General features: G+C 42.8%; 1 protein-coding gene across 2 annotated transcripts in view; it reads left to right on the plus strand.

The window, feature by feature from the left end:
- Nucleotides 1-19,008, plus strand: part of ppp2r2bb (protein phosphatase 2, regulatory subunit B, beta b) — a 582,393-nt gene that overhangs the window by 90,670 nt on the left and 472,715 nt on the right. The window lies entirely within an intron of this gene.

Here is a 19,008-nt window from a genome sequence, read left to right on the forward strand (position 1 = left end):
GGTGTCACTGTTAGCAAAGAAGGTTTTTCTTTAAAGTCTCATCACTGCATGCAGCACTCTTAAAACAGTTTCATTAGTTTGGCCAATTCAGTATATTTAGTAGTATCATGCTGCTTGTGTACGATTCAGAGTGGAGAGCCAAACTAATGAATTATAAAGAAGAATGATAGAACACATTAAATATTGATGTGGTAGAAAGCAGGGATGCGCTATTGAGCAGCTGGATGTGTATTATTATAGTAGTTTGTGTGGCCAGTCTCTCTTAAGAATCTTAAGAAGATTCTTAAAAACTAGAGTCTGGTGTAATTTGCTTTCAGTTTTAATTTTTTTTTGAGCTGCTGCTCTTCTGTAATATGCTATTGACTATTGCTGTTGACTGGGTCAGGGCTTTGTAAAGGCCGTGACTTCACTCGCCAGATCACTTCTCACCAAACTTTCTTTTCGGGAATTTGTGCACAGAAGCTGCAGGCTGTAATGCCGCTGCAATTTCTCAAATGAGAAACGATGCGCTTGTTTTAACGATAAGACAACCGAAAGAGTTAGGCTGAGTGTGCAAATTTTACAGTTGAGTACAAGACATTGAAACATTGTACACATTTTGTGTATGTGGCGTCCAGCAGACGGACAAACAAACCTTTCCAGAAATAGTGAGGATGGTGGTAGATTGAAATGTTTCTCGTTGGTCTCTTTGGAACTCCCTTGGTGCTCTTTCTTGACCAGACGCTTCTGTAGATTTCATTTATAAGGTGGGTTCTCGCGAAGCAATTGGGTCTTCAGTTATTTGACAGTGAGGTTGGATGAATGGGAGCTTTCAATGTGATTTTTTGAGGCCTGAATTTCTCATTATTTACCAATGGGAAACGTATAACAAAATGTTTCAGTTTGTCAGTAGAATGTTGATTCACACACTGTTACAGATTCTCAAATGGATTGTTTTTTTTCTCATGCGGTGCCTATCTGGGTCACGACTAATGAAAAGCATGTAATGTGACTTTTCAGTGCCAGGGCTACAGCAGATTTCTACAGTGCAGCAGTGTGCTACTCTGAAACTCTCCACCCAGATCGATAAGGTGGGGTCTGCAGTATTGCTGGTGTGTTTATATATAGACACACACCCGGGTACACAGAATTCTTGTGTTGGAGCAGATGACAAGAAGCCAGAAAATGTTGTATAAAGTGTGGTTTGGCATTAGAAGGAAGTGAAAATTAATATTTTGCAATTTGTGTTTAAATTAATATGTCTCAAATATAACTGGAGGATCAGACCTCCTGAACTTGAGGCCTTTGAGATTGTTGGTCCGTCTCACTGTTTTTGTTCATGTAGAAAGTGCCACCCTTTAGCATTTAAACTGCTCTGTCTAAAGCACGGCCCTTCACTGCCTGCTGTGCTCACTCCTAATAATTACAGTGCTCAGTTCCGGATGCTTGAAGCCGTGTTTAGAATCTTAACCCTTTACAATGCCAGCAACAATTGGTCTCTGTGCTGGCTTTTCTTTAACACGCCATACATTGTGAGACTCCATCATCCTTCGTTCCATAGACTGCAGGCAGATCTGGAAAGTTGTTGTCTTTCTGTGGCAGCCAGATTTCAGTTCACATTTGACTATTAAGGTAACATAGAAACAGGTGGCGGCCATTCAGCCCACTGTACCTGTTCTCCCATTCGGTGAGATCATGGTTGACCTGTATCTTAACTCCATACACCTGCTTTGGCTCCATATCCTTCTATACCCCTGTCTTGCAAAAATCTGTCTATTACCGATTTCATAAAATTAGTAAAACCCTTCCCAATATTTGAGTCATTTCGGTTCTGCAAAAGTTGGTGCTTCCTACATTAAGAAAAAATTTAAACAACTGTGCTCGCCCAGTCTTCTCTCCTTTTGTCTTCACTTTTTTCCCCCACTTTTTGTTTTAATCAATTTTTAAACATTTCTAAATGAAATTGAAAACTCTTTAACTTGCTCCTCTGTGCTCCTGCTCCTACCACAGCCTTTTGAGCCACAAGACGATGAAGGTGCATTCTCCGTCAGGCAATGCTTGCTTGCACGCTGAATAAATGGCACGTATATTTAGGATAAGTGACCAAAAGCTCAGTTAAAGAGATTGATTTTAAGAGTCCTAAAGGAGGAGAGGTAGAGACGCAGAGAGGTTTAGTGAGGGAATTGCAGCGCTTGGGGCTCTGGCAGCAGAAGGCTCGGCCACTAGTGGTAGAGCTATGAACAATCAGGGCTGCACAAGAGGCCAGGATTGGAGGTGCAGAGATTTCTGAGGCTTGTGGGGCTGGAGGAAGTTACGGAGATAGAGGGGCAAGGACATGGAGGGACTTGAAAACAAGGCTGAGAATTTTAAAATTGAGCGTTGCTGCAACTAATGCCCAATGCTAATGTAGGTGAGTAAACAGAGGGTTGACGCACGAATGGACCTTGGTGCCAGTTAGGATATGGACAGCAGAGTTTTGGATGGGTTCAAGTTTCGTGGTGGCTCAAGGGGTTGAGGCTGGTCAGGAGAACGTTAGAATAGTCGAGGTTAGCAGTAATAAAGGCACGGGTGAGGGTTTCAGCACAGATGAGCTGAGGCAGAAGCGGAGATGGTAGATATGAGATGGTAGTGGTTTGATGACTCAGATGATTTGGGATTGGAAGCTCCCCAATTGAATGCCAAGTTTGCAAACATAGATTGGCTATGACTGTTGCCATGCTAATGCACAAAATGCCCAAATCATGATGCATCCAGCAGCAAATCTGTTGCCCTCGGGAAGGCTGGGACCTGCTGAGAGGAGCAGTTTGAAAAAATAGGAATTTTTGTTTTAAAAAGGCCTCTGTACTATAATGATTTTTGAGCCCTCCCCACCACTGCACCCCTCCCTACCCATAAGTCTATCATCATGTTGCTGCTGAAATTAAAGTTCAAAAATAACATGAAAAAGCATAAGGATCAACAATGGCACTAAGAATAGTGTTGACTGTCACTGTACTAAAATAAACTAAATGTATTTGAAGTATATAAATGATGACATCCTTTATTTTCAATTTGCTACATTTATTGGTATAATCTACTGAAGGCCTTGGTTCCTGTTGTTGAACCTCAGCCATTATAGTTGGTTGATTGGCTGAGATTACATGAGCTGCAAACCATGAAGAGGTATGGAGCATACAAATCAGGGGCAAAATAAGTGGTTAGGAATTTGCCAATAAGAAGCCAATAAGAGTTTATGAAAGCAGCCAATTCTGACTGATCAGTTAGGAGAACCAGCCAATAAAAATAAATACAAAAATGAGCTGGTGAACCAACCCACTTGTTGAAAACTTTTCATTTGCCATTTTCTTGCACTTGTTTCAAGAATTGAAGTTTCTAATGTCCAAAATAAGGTTTTAATCAGAACAAAAACAGCTAAATGTTTATTACTTTTTAACATGATTAAATTTCCCCATTTGAGTTTTTTTGTCTTTTAATACCTCAGCTGTGAAGTTTTATGAAAATACTACTCTGCATATAGTGACACTGCAGACCCCAGCCAAAATGAAGATAATTGGGCAATTGTCTTCAACAATCACATCTGGAAACTGGGATTGATTTTATGCACTTAATTTATATTACGTATCTATCCTCTGCTCACTACATTTTTGCCAGACAAATAACCCTGCTTTTACCGGAGAGATTTGGCTGTAGATTTGGTCTGTTTGCCTTAAGTTTTGCAATAAGTCAGTCCTGTCTCCAACTCATTAGTTGACATGGTGGGGGCTGAGTTTTCGTCATGGGGATGGTAAACAGCAGCCAGGTTTGTTTTTGGGTCAGGAAACTGATTTAAATTTCAGATTTTTTGCTTGGGGAAAGCCCTTAATTGGTATGGAGACAGATTTCCTGTTCACTTAGAGCCATTGGGAGTGGGAATGGAGGTGGATCAATTGAAGTGTGGCACTCATTTAGACACCCAATGGCAGCCATCACTGAGGGAGAGATCTGTGGTTTGTGCCAAAAGGAAGCGAGATATCTCAGGGGAGCCGGAATCCTGGCATCTGAGGCAGGGCAGACCGTTGCTTCATTAATGCTGGCCTGGGTCTAAAGCTGGAAGCTATGAGGGAAAGGAGGGCTGTTGTCTTCCTGGAGGGTGGCAGGAGGAGGCCATGTCTTTCTATAGCAGAGGCATCTGTCTGTTCAGTGTCATCTCCTTCTGCTTCCTCTTCCCCCTCCTCTTTCACCTCCTGCTCTTGCTCCTCCTCCAATGAGCTGTCTCCTTCCAGGGCCTCACTGTCCTCGAGGTCCACACCTCTCTGGAGGATCATATTATGGTCACCACAGTGACCAAGACCCTTGCAGGAGGGTACTGGAGGGCACCAGCTGACTGGCCCAGGTACTGGAATTGCATCATCGGAAGCTGGATGGCCTGCTCAATTGTTGTCTTACTGAACAGGTTGCATTGGTTGTATTGCCTCTCTCTGGGGCCCTTGAAGAGGGACCTCTTCAAAGGATATCTCTTATCTCCTAAGGTCCATCAAAATACTTTGGGGGTTGTAGTGAAGATCTGAGGCAGCTTGGACTGGTGGAAGACAAAGGAATCATGGCAGCAGCCAGGAAAGCGAGCACACACATCTAGAAAGCTTTTGTTGTTGCAGATCAGTTGAACGTTGAGAGAGTGGAAGCCCTTTACTGGATGTCTTGATAGCCACATGGTTGCAATTGATGGGTGCCCTGCATCTGGGGGAATCCAGTGATGGAGGCGAAACACAATACCCTCTATCCCTGTGAGGCTGTGTTGATGTTAAATGAATGTGCTCTCCAGCTCTGCCAAAGATGACATCAGTGACCAGCGAGATGAAGTGATGCCAATTTTGAGATGCCACTAAGTCCATAGCTGATCTTTGGAAGGAGCTAGAAATGAAGAAGTTCAAGGTCACAGTGCCTTTGGCCACTGGCAGGGCATGGCGACCAGTGCTGTGAGGTTCACGGTCATCTTCAGGTAGCTCTGTCTTCAGTAAGCGATTCTGGGTTGAGGATTTGGCCTCTGTTGCTTTCTTGCCCTTTTTTCCTCTCCCATGCCCTCCCAATACCTGGGATTCTACCCTTCCTGCGAAAGGTGTTCCCCCTCATTGTTGTTGGGCCCAAAATTTGAGAGCCATGCCCCCATTGCTAGTTGGAGCCTTGTTTTTGGGTGGTAAGCAAATAATTGTCCTTGGCAGCTTTGACCCCTGCTCTTCACGCACGATGATGGAGGGGTGCCACCCCCATTCAAAGCCCAGGCACTGAGCGCTCACTCTCCCATTCTGTCTTGCTGAACACCCCTCTTCTCCCTTCCACCCCCACCCACCCCAGGCCGCCACAAGCCGGTAATTTTTGCTGGCTCCAGGATTGGCGCCTTGAAGTTGACACACAATCAAGTGTTGGTATTTTTGGCAGCCCCACCTCCATTCCTGACTTCAGGGAGCCCCAAAAAATTTCATCCCATGGTGACAGTATCACTTTGGTTCTTCTAAAATCTCCAACTCTGTGTGGCTGATGCCATATGTCTTCTGATGTGGTAAAATGTCTTGCTTACAGCATGCATTTCCGCAGTGATCACAACCACCCTATGCTTCCTCTGAGGTCTTGCTTTGCTGAAGGCTTCCAGGGTGCTCCATATTGTCCACATCCAGCGAGCTGTATCTGGGAAGCTTGTTTGGGGTGAGCAGCTTGCTGGTTCTGTTCGGTTCTTCACATCGGCTCCGGCCTCTTCACTGGTGGAACTGGTGTGGGGCAACTGGTTCTGGGAACTGGTTCTGCCAACTTCCCACCAAGAGTTAAAATCTACCTGTGTGTACAAGTAATGAAAAAAAATAGGCTGTACATCGAACATGACCAACTATGTTGATTGCACATAGAATGTGTTTATTTTTGAATTCTAATCATTCTATTACTTTTACCAGTAAGTACAAATTCAGATTGTGTCTCTGTGTATAACAGCATTTCAGTTTCTTGTTATTTTTGAAAACGATCTGAATACAAATTCAATGATAAAGTAAACTATTAAATATAAGCTAGTTCACTTTTTTTAATTCAGTAAGTAAACCAACCCGACAGTCTTTCCTCATTCCAATTCAAGTTTTTTCTTTCGACACAAATTTTAAAAACGAGTTGAATTTTGAAATCTATCAGGCAAACAGCCTCTAATTACTGCCATCTGTGTTTATTCGATGGTTAGAAAATGTAAATGTTATAATTAGTAGGGAGAAAGAGATGGTCAGGGACATGCCCATGTACCAACCACTCCAGTCAATATTGTGCCAGGGTCAAGGATGTCAGGGAGCACCTGCAGGACATTATTCTGGGGGAGGGTGATTAGCTAGAGGTCGTGGTCCATGTTTACCAATGATTTAGGTAGGAAATGAAATAAGGTCCTAAAAGCAGACTTTAGGGAGCTAGGAAGGAGATTGAAAAGCAGGACCTCTAAAGCAGTAATCTCAGGATTACTCCCAGTCCCACCTGCAAGTGTGAATAAAAATAGGAGAATTGAGTGAATAAACACTGGCTGGGAAGCTGGTGTAGGAGGGAAGGCATCATATTTATGAGGCATTGGCACCAGTTCTGGGGAAGGTAGGACTTCTACAAGCTGGATGGCCTACACCTGAACAGGACTGGGACGAATAGCCTCACAGGGAGATTTGCTAGTGTTGGTGGTGGTGGGGGGGTTTAAACTAGATTGGCGGGGGATGGGGTTTAAACTAGATTAGCAGGGGGATGGGAACCTAATGGCAAATTCAGAGCAGGGAATGGGAGATGGAGAATTGGTGAGTGACTCTGAAAGACAGAAGCAGCACAGATTAAAAAGCATACAGCACAGGAATTTAGCAGTGTTAAAAAGGTATATATGTAAATACAAGGAGCATAGTAAATAAAGCCGATGAGTTGAGGGCACAGATAGACACATGGCAGCATGACATCATCGCTATGACAGAAACTTGGCTTAAGGAGGGGCAAAAATGGCAGCTCAACATCCCTAGGCATAGAATTTTCAGGTAGGATAGGGAGGGGGATAAAAACGGTGGGGGTATTAAAGAATCAATTAAAGCTGTGAGGGGGGGATGATATAGTAAATGAAGCATCAAATGAGGCCATTTAGTTTGTGCTCAGAAATAAAAAAGGGGCAGCCACACCGCTAGGAGTGTATTATAGACCCCCAGATAGAAGAAGGAAGTTAGAAGCGCAAGGATGTAGACAGATTTCTGAGTGCAAAACAATAGGGCAGTAATTGTTGGGGACTTCAACTACCCTAATATTGGGATACGAACAGCGTGAAGGGTATAATTGGCGCAAAATTCTTGAACTGCTTTCAAGAGAACTTTTTTAGCCAGCACATAACAAGCCCAACGAGAGGGGGCACAATTCTAGATTTAGTCTTAGGAAATGAAGCTGGACAAGTGATGAAGTAGCAGTGGTGGACCATTTTGGAGATAGCGACCGTAATACAGTTAGATTTAGCATCATTATTGAAGAGGACAAAGATAGAAAAGGATCAAAAGTTCTAAACTGGGGGGAGACAAATTTTCAAAGCCAAGAGGTGAGCAAGAGTGGACAAGATACAGCTATTAGAAGGAAAAGCTGTGTCAAATCAGTGGGAGGCATTCAACGATGAGTTTCTGCGGACACCATGTAGACATGTCCCCATAAAGAAAATGGTGGTACTGGCAAATCTAGAGCCCCCTGGTTATCCAGAAGCATATAGGCCAAGATAAAGCAGAAAAAGAAAGCTTATGACAGTCACAAAAGACTTAATACTGTAGAAATCCTAGAGGAGTACACAAAGTACAGGGGTTAAGTAAAAAAGGTAATTAGAAAAGCAAAGAGGATACTAAAAAATATTGGCAGGTAAAATCAAAGAAAATCCTAGGATGTTTTGCCAGTATACCAAGAGCAAGAGAATAATTAAGGAAAAGGTAGGGCCTGTCAGAGATGTACATGGTAACTTGTGGGTTGATGCTGAAGATGTGGGCAAGGCTCTCAATGAGTACTTTATCTCTGTCTTCACTAAGGAGAGGGATGATGAGGACGTTCTAGTTAAAGAGGAGTGTGAAATATTAGATACAATAAGCATAGTGAGAGAGGAAGTACTATAGGGACTGGCATCCTTGAAGGTGAATAAATCACCATGGCCAAATAGATTGTAAAACAAGCTGTTGAAGGAAGCCAGGGAGGAAATAGCAGATGCTCTGAGGATCATTTTCCAATCCTCACTAGATACAGGCGAGGTCCCAGAGGATTGGAGGTCTGTGAACATTGTACCATTATTTAAAAAGGGTGCAAGGGATAGGCCAGAAAATTATAGGCCGGTCAGTCTGACTTTGGTGGTGGGCAAGTTATTGGAAACAATTCTGAGAGACAGGATAAACTGCCACTTAGAAAGGAACGGATTAATCAGGGATAGTTAGCATGGTTTTGTTAGAAAAAGATCATGTCTTACGAACTTAATCGAATTTTTTGAGGAAGCAACAAGGAGGATTGATGAGGGTAGTGCAGTGGATGTCTACATGGATTTTAATAGGGCATTTGACAAGGTCATTTGACAAGGTCCCAGATGGCAGACTGATCAGGAAAGTGAGATCCCATGGGATACAGGGAAGGTAACAGGTTGGATCCAAAATTGGCTCAGTGACAGGAAACAAAGGATAATGGTCAATAGATGTTTTTGTGAATGGAAAACGGTTTCCAGTGGTGTTCCAGAAAGTTCAGTGTTGGGGCCCTTGCTGTTTGTTGTATATATTAATCATTTAGACTTAAATGTGGGAGGCATGATTGGGAAATTTTCAGATGACACAAAAATTGGCCATAAGTGAGGACAAGGGGGACCCTATCATGTTTCTGGGAGGGAGGAGAAGGCGTGAGGGCGGATGCGCGGGAGATGGGCCGGACACGATTGATAGTGAAGAGGATAGCTGACGTAGTTGATAGTGAAGAGGATAGCTGACGACTCCAGAATGCTATCAATGGTTTGGTTGAGTGGGCATAGAAGTGGCAAATGGAATTCAGTCTGGAAAAGTGTGAGGAGATGCATTTGATGAGGGCAAACAAAGCAAGGGAATACTCAATATACGAGAAGTTATTGAGAGGAGCTGAGGAAGTGAGAGACCTTGGAGTACATGTCCACAAGTCCTTGAAGGTGGTAGGACAGGTGGATTAGGTGGTCAAGAAAGCATATGGAATGCTTTCCTTTATTGGGCGAGGTACTGAATACAAAAAGCAGGGATGTAATGATGGAACTGTATAAAACACTGGTTAGGCCACAGCTGGAATTTTGTGTACAGTTCTGGTCACCACATTACAGGAAGGACATAATTGCTTTGTAGAGAGTGCAGAGAGTTACAAAAATGTTGCCAGGGCTTGAAAATTGCAGCTATGAGGAGAGATTGGATAGGCTAGGGTTGTTTTCTTAGAACAGAGAAAGCTAAGGGTATGACCAAATTGAGGTGTGCATAATTATGAAGATAGGGTAGACAGGAAAGACTTGTTTCCCCTAGCTGAGAGGTCAATTACCAGGGGTCATAGCTTTAAGGTGATTGGTAGGAGGATTAAAGGGGACATGAGGAAAAGCCTTTTCACCCAGAGAATGGTGGGCATTTGGAATTCACTGCCTAAGTTGGTGATTGAGGCTGAAACGCTCAACTCATTTAAAAGGTACCTGGATCTGCATCTGAAGTGCTGTAACCTGCAAGGCTACAGACCAGGTGCTGGAAAGTGGGATTAAAATGAGCAGCGAGTTCTTTTTTTCTTCTTTTTGGCTGGTGCAGACATGATGGGCTGAATGGCCTCTTTCTGCACCATAACATTTCTATGGTTCTATTTCAGTGTTGCTTCCTCCTCCCCATCCCAGTAAGGCATATGTCCTCTGCCTCCCCTTTCACTGACAGAATTCACTCATGAGGCAAACCTCACTAAGTAACTCCCTCCTCCACTAATGCAGGCCAAAGGGACCTCCTGTCTTGTAGGTTTATGCTGGATTATGCTTGTTGTGCTACCAAATGCCAGAACTTCCCTCTGTAGTGATAAAGCCCAAAACTGCCTCTTGCCCTCACCCATGCAGTTAATCCTGAGCTTTCAAGCTGAATGTTGTGAAACACCAGCCATCCATCTCCAACATGGGGCATTTTGAAAAACATTTTGCTGAATTGTCAGTTTTGAAAGTATAGTGGATTAAAAAAAAGACATAAATGGAAGAGTGCATAGAAAATCACTCATTTTTGGTTTTCACAGAATAATGGATAGCCCCAGAGTTCGATCCTCCGGATCAATGCATGTAATAAAAGTGGAGTTTGACTTTCTCAGCCAGTGTACATCAAGACTCTGATGGTAAAAGCAAAATACTGCGGATGCTGGAAATCTCAAACAAATACAGAAAATGCTGGAAAAACTCAGCAGGCCTGACAGCATCTGTGGAGAGAGGAAAAAACAAAGTTAATGTTTCGAGTCCTTATGACCCTTCTTCAGAGCTGAGGAGAAGTGGAAATATGATGAAATTTATACTGTTTCGGGGGGTGGGGCAGGTCGAGCTGGATGGAAGGCCAGTGATAGGTGGGGACAAAGGAGGGATTGACAAAGATGTCATTGACAAAGATGTCATGAACAAGAAGAGAAAGGGCAGAGGCTCTGATGGTATTGTGTTGTTTGTCATTAGCAATCCACTTGATATAAAGCAGCAAATGCCTTGGTCACAATGACCATTGCCACAGGAAATGCAAGATTATTCCTTTTCCTTTACTAAACACATTTGTTTTTCTCTACCTATGTTCTCAAATTTTGGAGCTTGGCCAAATGTTTACAGTTAACCAATCAGAAATGAATGATCCATTCATGCACTGTAAACTGACTTGAAAGTTAAAAGATTTCAAAGAGAATTCAGTAAAGTTCGACCTGATAATAAGTGGAAAAATAGGTAAATGTTTATTTCCCATAGTTTTCCTGTAGCAATGGGAAGCAGGGGACAGATAACTTGTCCATTGTTATTGATAGGGAAAAGCAGGGAAGTGTTCAGTTTGGTGAAGGTATCAGCCGTGGCTTAGTTGGTAGCGCTGTCAAGGAGGTTGAGAGTTAAAGTTCCATTCCAGAGACTCGAGCACGTCATGCTGGCTGACATTCTAGTGCAGTAATGAGAATGTTGTGCTGGTTGGAGGTACCATCTTTCAGATGAGGCTTCATCTGCCCTCTCAAGTGAAGCTGTCTTGAAAAGCAGGGAAGTTTTCCCTGGTATTGCTCAGTAATTCAGTTTGACTGAAATATAACTGGCATGCATGAGGCAATTGGCTTTAAACTGTGTGCAGATTTGTTCCTGTCGGAAATGGCCTGCTACTAATCTGTTCCAGCATTTGCCAGGAAGTGATTTTTACTTCAGCTAATAGAAATACATTCCTTATACAATTTAGTCGAGTGTGCCCACGGTGGAGGCCTACCATTGACTCTGTTGCCACTTGCTGTACATATCGTTGCAATGAAGAGAAGAATTAAATTGCATTCTCAGGATGTTCCTAAGCACTTTACAGGCAGTGAATTACTTTCTGAAGTCCCCATTAGGCAGCCAATTTGCACATGACAGAAGCCTCAACAACAGCAAATCAATGAATCACCAGCTAATCTGTTTTTGGTAGTGTTAGTTGAGGTAAGAATGTTGGCCTGGGCTTCTTGTTCCTTGAATTGTGCTATCTGTGCTTGCAGGCTGGTTATAATGTCTCACCAGAGAGGTGCACATCTGATAACATGGTGCAGCCTGCAGTGATTGTGCTTGAGGCCTGAAGTGAGGCTTTGGCCCACAGCTTTCTGACTGTGAAGTGAGAGTACACTGGTCACTTGTGGAAATAAATTGAAACATAGCCCTCAATAGTCTGATTTTAATTGGGATTTCCTGACATTCAATAGCATCAAAGAACAAAACAACAGCTGTCTGCAAAGATCCTCGAGATGGAAAAATAACCTGCAGCACTTTGACATGAATTGGAGCGCTTCAGTGTGTTGCAGGTTGGGAAATACTTACCTGAAAGGGTTATTATAGGATTGTTCTGGCTTGTATACACTTTAGGCTCCTTACATTCTTTTGTTCTGTTTCCCAATCCCCTAAACGTATGGTCGATCATTGTATTTGAGCATGAAAGTGAGGTTTTATGGAAGTGACACTTTATACTTAAGTAATTGGTCACATTCTCCATATTCAGACAGCACAACAGGTAACGCTGCGTGGGGAAAGCTGGGGTATGTTCGCATATTGACACAGAAGTGACAAGGTCATTCCCAAGGGGCTTCATCTATGACATGATTGCATGCAATGCCAGTCTGTTTCTGAAAGCTTTTGTTAAACTATTAGTTTATTATTCAGAGGAACAATGGGAACAGGAGTGGACTAATCAACCCTCAAGCCAATTCCATAATTTAATGAGATTATGGCTGATGTGTATTTTATCTCCATTTATTGCCTTGGTTCCCTAACCCTTAATACCCTTGCCTTACAAAAATCTGTTGATCTATGTCTTGAAATGTTTAATAGGCCCTTGGCCTCAATAGCGTTTTGAGAGAGTGAATTCCAAATTTCCACTACCCTTTGTCACCATTGAACAGTCTACTAATTTTAAGGCTTTGCCTCCTTGTTCTTGACTTCCCCAACAGAGAAAATAGTTTAAAAACAAAAATACCTGCAAAAACTCAGCAGGTCTGACAGCATCTGCGGAGAGGGGTACAGCTGCTGTTTCGAGTCCGTATGACCCTTCATCAGAGCTAAGACATATAGAAATGAGATGAAATATAAGCTGGTAGAGGGGGGTGGGACAGATAGAGCTCGATAGGGGGCCATTGATAGGTAGAGGCCAAGAAGAGATATCATGTCAAAGATGTCATAGACAAAAGGGTGTTGACAGTGGTGATATTAGCTAAAGGATGTGCTAATGGGGACATTAAGGGTAACAAGCAGAACAAGCTAGTGGCAGATGGCCCTAGTGGGGTTGGGGTGGGGGGAAGGGATCGAAATGGGCTAAAAGGTGGAGATGAAACAATAGATTGAAATAAATTTAAAAATAGGTGGGAAAAGAAAAATATATTTGTAAACAAAATTATAAATGATTGGAAAAAGGGGGATCAGAAAGAGGGTGGGGATGGAGGAGAGAGTTCATGATCTGAAATTGTTGAACTCAATATTAAGTCCGGAAGACTGTAAAGTGCCTAGTCGGAAGATGAGGTGCTGTTCCTCCAGTTTGTGTTGAGCTTCACTGGAACATTGCAGCAGGCCAAGAACGGACATGTGGGCATGAGAGCAGGGTGGAGTGTTGAAATGGCAAACGACAGGGAGGTCTGGGTCATGCTTGCGGACAGACCGAAGGTGTTCCACAAAGTGGTCACCCAGTCTGCACTTGGTCTCTCCAATGTAGAGGAGATGGCATTGGGAGCAGGGAGTGCAGTAGACTTCTTGCTTTCTACCTTACTAACTTCGTTGATCATCTTAAACACCTCAATTAGATCAGCCCATAATTTTTTAAACTCAAGGAAATGCAAAGCTAACCTATGCAACCCATTCTCGTAAGTTAACCCTTTTAGCCCTAGTGTCATTTTGGTGAATGTGTGCTGTACCCCATTGAGTCTGGAACAGGACAGTGTGAGTGCTGTTTGAGCAGGCAGTCTTGCATTGCTCATGAGCCTGATACTGTACAAAGACTAAACCGAGCCAGGGTTAAAAAGTGCTCAGGGTCGTTTTGAGCACCTAGGCATTTAAAAAATTATTGCAGAGGCTCTTGAATGTTTTGAGAGAATGGAAACAACCAGGACAAGGGTAATTTCGCCTGTGGGTGATTGTGTAAAATGAACGATATTGATGCAGCCACCTGTTCTACATCTCAGCTGATTGTGAAGTCATTAGAAATGAACAACATGAAAGATGCTTACTGGATGGCAGAATCGGTATTTATACCCCAGCCTGAAGTCAAAATTACTGTTGTGGAAGGGCTCCAGTGTAGATCTCCCTCCTGGCAGGTAAAGTGTGCAGTGCAGGCCTCGGTATAACTCTGGCCTTTCCACTGGCACTTTACACTTTGTGCAGCTACCAGTCTCCAAGTATGGATACAAGATGCCCATGTGCGAGAGATCAGTGGCCCTCTACAAATGGACCTACAAGATGCCTGGATACCATAAGTCACAGTGGAAACCTATGTGTGTAATCCTGTCGTTCCACCCTGCAATGATTCCACCTTGTTAGGCTTTGTGGATGTCAATCACTCTGAATAGGCCTTTTTTATTCTTGTTGTGGTTCAGGTGGCTGAAATTTGGTAGAGAAAGATTGTTTTAGGTGAGCTTAAATAATGTTGCTGTTGCCCAGACAGGAGCAGCTTTTAGTGTTCACACCAGCACCAATGGCAGAAGGTGTTTGTTTTCTTTGTAGGTATTGAGTCCGAAGGAGGGTCCTTGTAAAATGTGTAACTTGTGACCTTGATGTCTAAACTTGGAATGCAGTGGCACAATTATTTTAACTTCAAATTTTTGTATATATTTTTAAAAGTCCTCCAATTCTTAGCAGTTGTCTCTCTTAAAAAGTCATCAATGCTCTTTTTCTTCAGTTTCCTGCATAATTGGGTGTAAGTACATTGCCCTATGGCATACTGCCACATCATAATTTGAGACTTAACAGAATATCTCTACTGGAGACAATGGAATTGTCGTTGTTTAAAGTTTAACTATTGTAACTATAATTACAGCTTGAAATGTGAAAATATTGAAGAAAATAGTTGGTAAGAAATAAGTTATCCTAAACCTGTATTGAACCTTGGTTAGACCACACTTAGAATACTCCGTATAGTTCTGGTTGCCATATTATATATAAAAAAATACGGGCATTGGAGAGGGTGCGGGGAAGATTTACAGGGATGACCCCAGAAATGTGTGGGCATAGATATCAGAAAAGGATTGACAGGCTGGATCTCTTTTCTCTTGAAAAAAGCGAAAGCTGAGGGATAACCTAATAGAGGTCTTTAAAATTATGAAAGGTATTGATAGTGAATACAGAGAGAATGTTTCCTCGTGTGGAATTCTTTACCGCAGAGGGCTGTAGAGACTGGGTTGTTAAGTATATTCAAAGCTGAGATAGACAGATATTTAATCAGTAAGGGAATCCAGGGTTATTGGGAAAAGGCAGGAAAGTGGAATTGAGGATTATCAGATCAGCCATGATCTCATTGAATGACGGAGCAGACTCGATGGGCCAAATGGCCTATTTCTGCTCCTACGCCTTATGGTCGTGTGGGGAAGAACATAACTAGAGGTCATCAATATAAGATAGTCACCAAGAAATCCAATAGGGAATTCAGAAGAAATTTCTTCATCTAAGAAGTGGTGAGAATGTGGAAATTGCTACCACAGGGAGCGGTTGAAGCAAATTGTATAGATGCATTTAAGGGGAAACTGGATAAGCATCGGAGGGAGAATGGAATAGATGGTTACGATAGTAGGTGGGAGAAGGCACAACTGGAGCATGGGCTGGTTGGGCCAAATGGCCTGTTTCTGTGTTGTATATCCTATGAAGCCCAATGTAAGTGGCTAGAACGTGGAACTCGCTATCACAAAGTATAGTTGAGGCAAATATCATTGATGTATTTAATGGGAAGTGCATGAGGGAGAAAAGAATATAAGGTTATATTGCTAGCATGAGATGAAAAGGGATGGGGGGAGGATTGTGTAGAGAATAAACACTAGCATGGACCTGTTGGGCTGAATGTAATCTTTTTGCACTATTTATTCTATGTTTCAAATGCTTAAACTCTGATTGTTATGGAGGTTGTGCTGAGGAGTTGGGAGTGTACACACTTGGTTTCCTGTGCTTATGAACGGACACCCTAGCCATCTTCCCTTAACATTAATGTGTCACGCTCGTGAGCTTATGAAGATGATGGACATTTTTACGGTTTAAAAAAAACAATATGGCATATGGAGAATTTACTTTGATCCAAGATGGAGTTCAGGGGGTCGGGTGACCTTTTGTGATTTCTGCACAAAGAACTAACTCATGTCTCTGAAAAGTCATTAAACTGTAAATACCCATGAGTGGAGTACCCTCCCCTTGAAAAGGCATTCTGGATATGAAACTACTTGTGAATTTACAGCTCCTGTTGTCTGGATATTTACAGAAACTCAAATTCAAAGCCCCTCCTCAGACTTAGCGGCTGTGAGCTTGAAATCTAACAGAGGTAAGGAGAGACCAGTTTATCAGAAACAGGCGTGAACAGCTACCATTCATTCGCTATTGTGTAGCAATGGTTTCTAACATTGCATTAGCTGTTTGGATAATAGAATTATTGATCATGTGGTCACATGATTGAAACTGACTGGAGAGAACTCATCTTATTACTTGAGGAAGAGGCCAAAGACAAGCCAGTCTGGACACAGGAGGGACCATCCTCCAAGCAAGAAGATAGAACCTCGCCTGACAACCAGTCAGCCGAGATAGTGAAAGAGGGGCTAATTTGTTCCCAACTGCAAAAAGTATATCTTTTTTCTGCAGGAGCTCAGTTACAATTTCATCTGAATATCCAGAGATTTGCAGCTTCCATTCACCTTCAAAGAACCACAATAAAGGACCCCACCCAGGCCGGCAGTGTTTTCATCCTAAAGGACTAATTTAAACATGTGATCTGTTTCATGTTATTCCTAAGAGCAGATGTCATGTGTAAAACTCACCTTTTCTTGTGTGTGTGTGTCTGTGTGTTTGAGGGAGTGAGTGTTGTGTTTACATTTCGGGCATTGTGTGAATAAAAATATCTTTTCTGATTTTAATTTACCAGAAAGCCTGTTTTATGTCCATTCTTTAGACTTACACCACTCAAAGGGCTCAGGATGCTCTCTTTGAAAATATACATCTTGTTGCAGACAACCGAGAGGTGAGGACAAAGAGGATAAGTTATCCCACCATCTCTCCCCATCCGTAACAGATGACATTACCATTTTTGAATCCCCCACTATCAATATTCTGGGGGGTTACCATTGACTAGAAACTGAACTGGATTAGATGTGATTTTGTGATTGGACAGCAATTGCCAACCAGTCAGCACTCACTTCCCATGCAGTATAACTTGTTGTTCCCTTTAGAATTGGCATTCTTGCAAATCTGTCCTGATGAATGCAAAATGAAAAGCTTCGACAGCATGTCTCCTTTTTTTAGCAATACACAAGAAGCTCAACACCATCCTGGATAAAGCAGCTTGCATGATGGGTACCTCATCCACCACCTTAAACAATCACTCCCTCCACCAATGACAGCGGCAGCAGTATGTAGCAGATGCACTGCAACAATTCACCAAGAATCCTTCAACAGCACCTTCCAGACCTGCAACCTGTACCACATTGAAGGACAAGGATAGCAGATCTATGGGAACACATACCACCTGCAGGTTCCCCTCCCAGGTCATGTACCATGCTGACATGGAATAATGCTGCCATTGCTTCACTGTCGTTGAATTAAAATCCTGGAACACCCTAACAACACTGTGGGTGTACCAATATCAGATTGATTGCTGCGGTTCAAGAAGGTAGTTCATAACACCTTCAACGGTACTTAGGAATGGGCATCAGATGCTGGCTTTGCCAGCGATGTCCACATCCCATGAAAGAATAAAACAAATCTGTTTCATCTGGTGATTTGATACAATGTTCACAGATAAATCCACAATGATTAAAAAGAATGGTATCCTTTCTTTTGGCCTACTTTACTGAACTATAATAGTAAATTCTCTTAATTTAAAAAATAAAAACATAATGTATTGCAAATCTGTTAGTGCTTGAAAAAAGAAAATATCTTACACTTACATACTCAGAACTGAAACATTGGTCTCGACTTACTATGTTTTTACATTGAACAGTAGAGCAAGCCTTTACGACAAGTTGGTCAAGCAAACAGTGTCTACTTGGTCTTCTCACTCCTTTGCTTTCTTCTTTATTCCTTTTCGGGATGTAGCATCATTGGCAAGATCGATGTTTGTTGCCCATCCCCAGCAGCCCTCAGAATGGGGACCATCATTGACGATGATTTGCTACCTGTAGTGGTCTGATACAAGTTGGTGCAACTGAGTGGCCACTTCAGAGGCCTGTTCAGAGTTGACTGCTTTGATGTGGGACTGGAGTCATATAGAAACCAGGCTGGGTAAAGATGGCAAGCGTTTGCCTCTTAGGAACATTAGCAAACCAGTTTGTTTTTTATGAATATTTCATAGCCTCACAGTCACTTTTGCAGATGCCAGCTTTTTATTTACAATAACTGGATTTTTTTGGACTGAAGCAATTCGGGGTACAGATCGGAGGCAGATGGTTCTGCAAATTAATGCTGCCACCTTCTATGCCGGTCCCCCACCATAGTCCCAACTCTGAGCCATTTTGAAAGAGGCAGGTTCAGGGTCGGATTGGCCACCCACTGGCAATGGCGGATAGCCAGTTGAGGCCAACTTTACATGAAAAGACCTATTAAAGAACTGTGCCCACACCAACTAGGATTTTCAGGCAGCCCACATCAGCATAGATCATGTCCAACTTGGTGGGCTCAGGACAGGAAGGGGTGTGTTGGGGGCCTGATGAATTATGCAAGGGACCCAATCCCTCCCCCGGACCCATAATGGCTTCCGGGCAAAGTCTCTGGCAGATGTGGCTTTTTAAAAGCATGGAAATAATCTTAGTCTTGCTGTCTGTGCCTTCAGATTGGCAACTCCCACCTTGGCAAGTGGGGCAGCTGATCTCTGAGTGTTGGAGTTCTCATGCTTTCGAAACAGCCATGATGGGATGTGAGTTTGCGTTCTTCATATTATTGGTCTAGGCCTTTGGATATCTAGCCCAGTAACAATACTAAGTTCACAAGAGCACAAGTAAGACATTCAGCCCATAGAGCCTGCTCCGCCATTCAATAAGGTCATGGATGATCTGATTGTGGCCTCAACTCTACACTTCTGCATGTCCCCCATAAAACCTGATCCCCCTCCCGTCAATCAAAAATCTGTCGAACTAAGCCTTGAATATATTTAATGAGCCAGCCTCCACTAC

This window comes from Cetorhinus maximus, chromosome 10, assembly GCF_964194155.1.
Source record: "Cetorhinus maximus chromosome 10, sCetMax3.hap1.1, whole genome shotgun sequence".
Taxonomy (NCBI): Eukaryota; Metazoa; Chordata; class Chondrichthyes; order Lamniformes; family Cetorhinidae; genus Cetorhinus; species Cetorhinus maximus.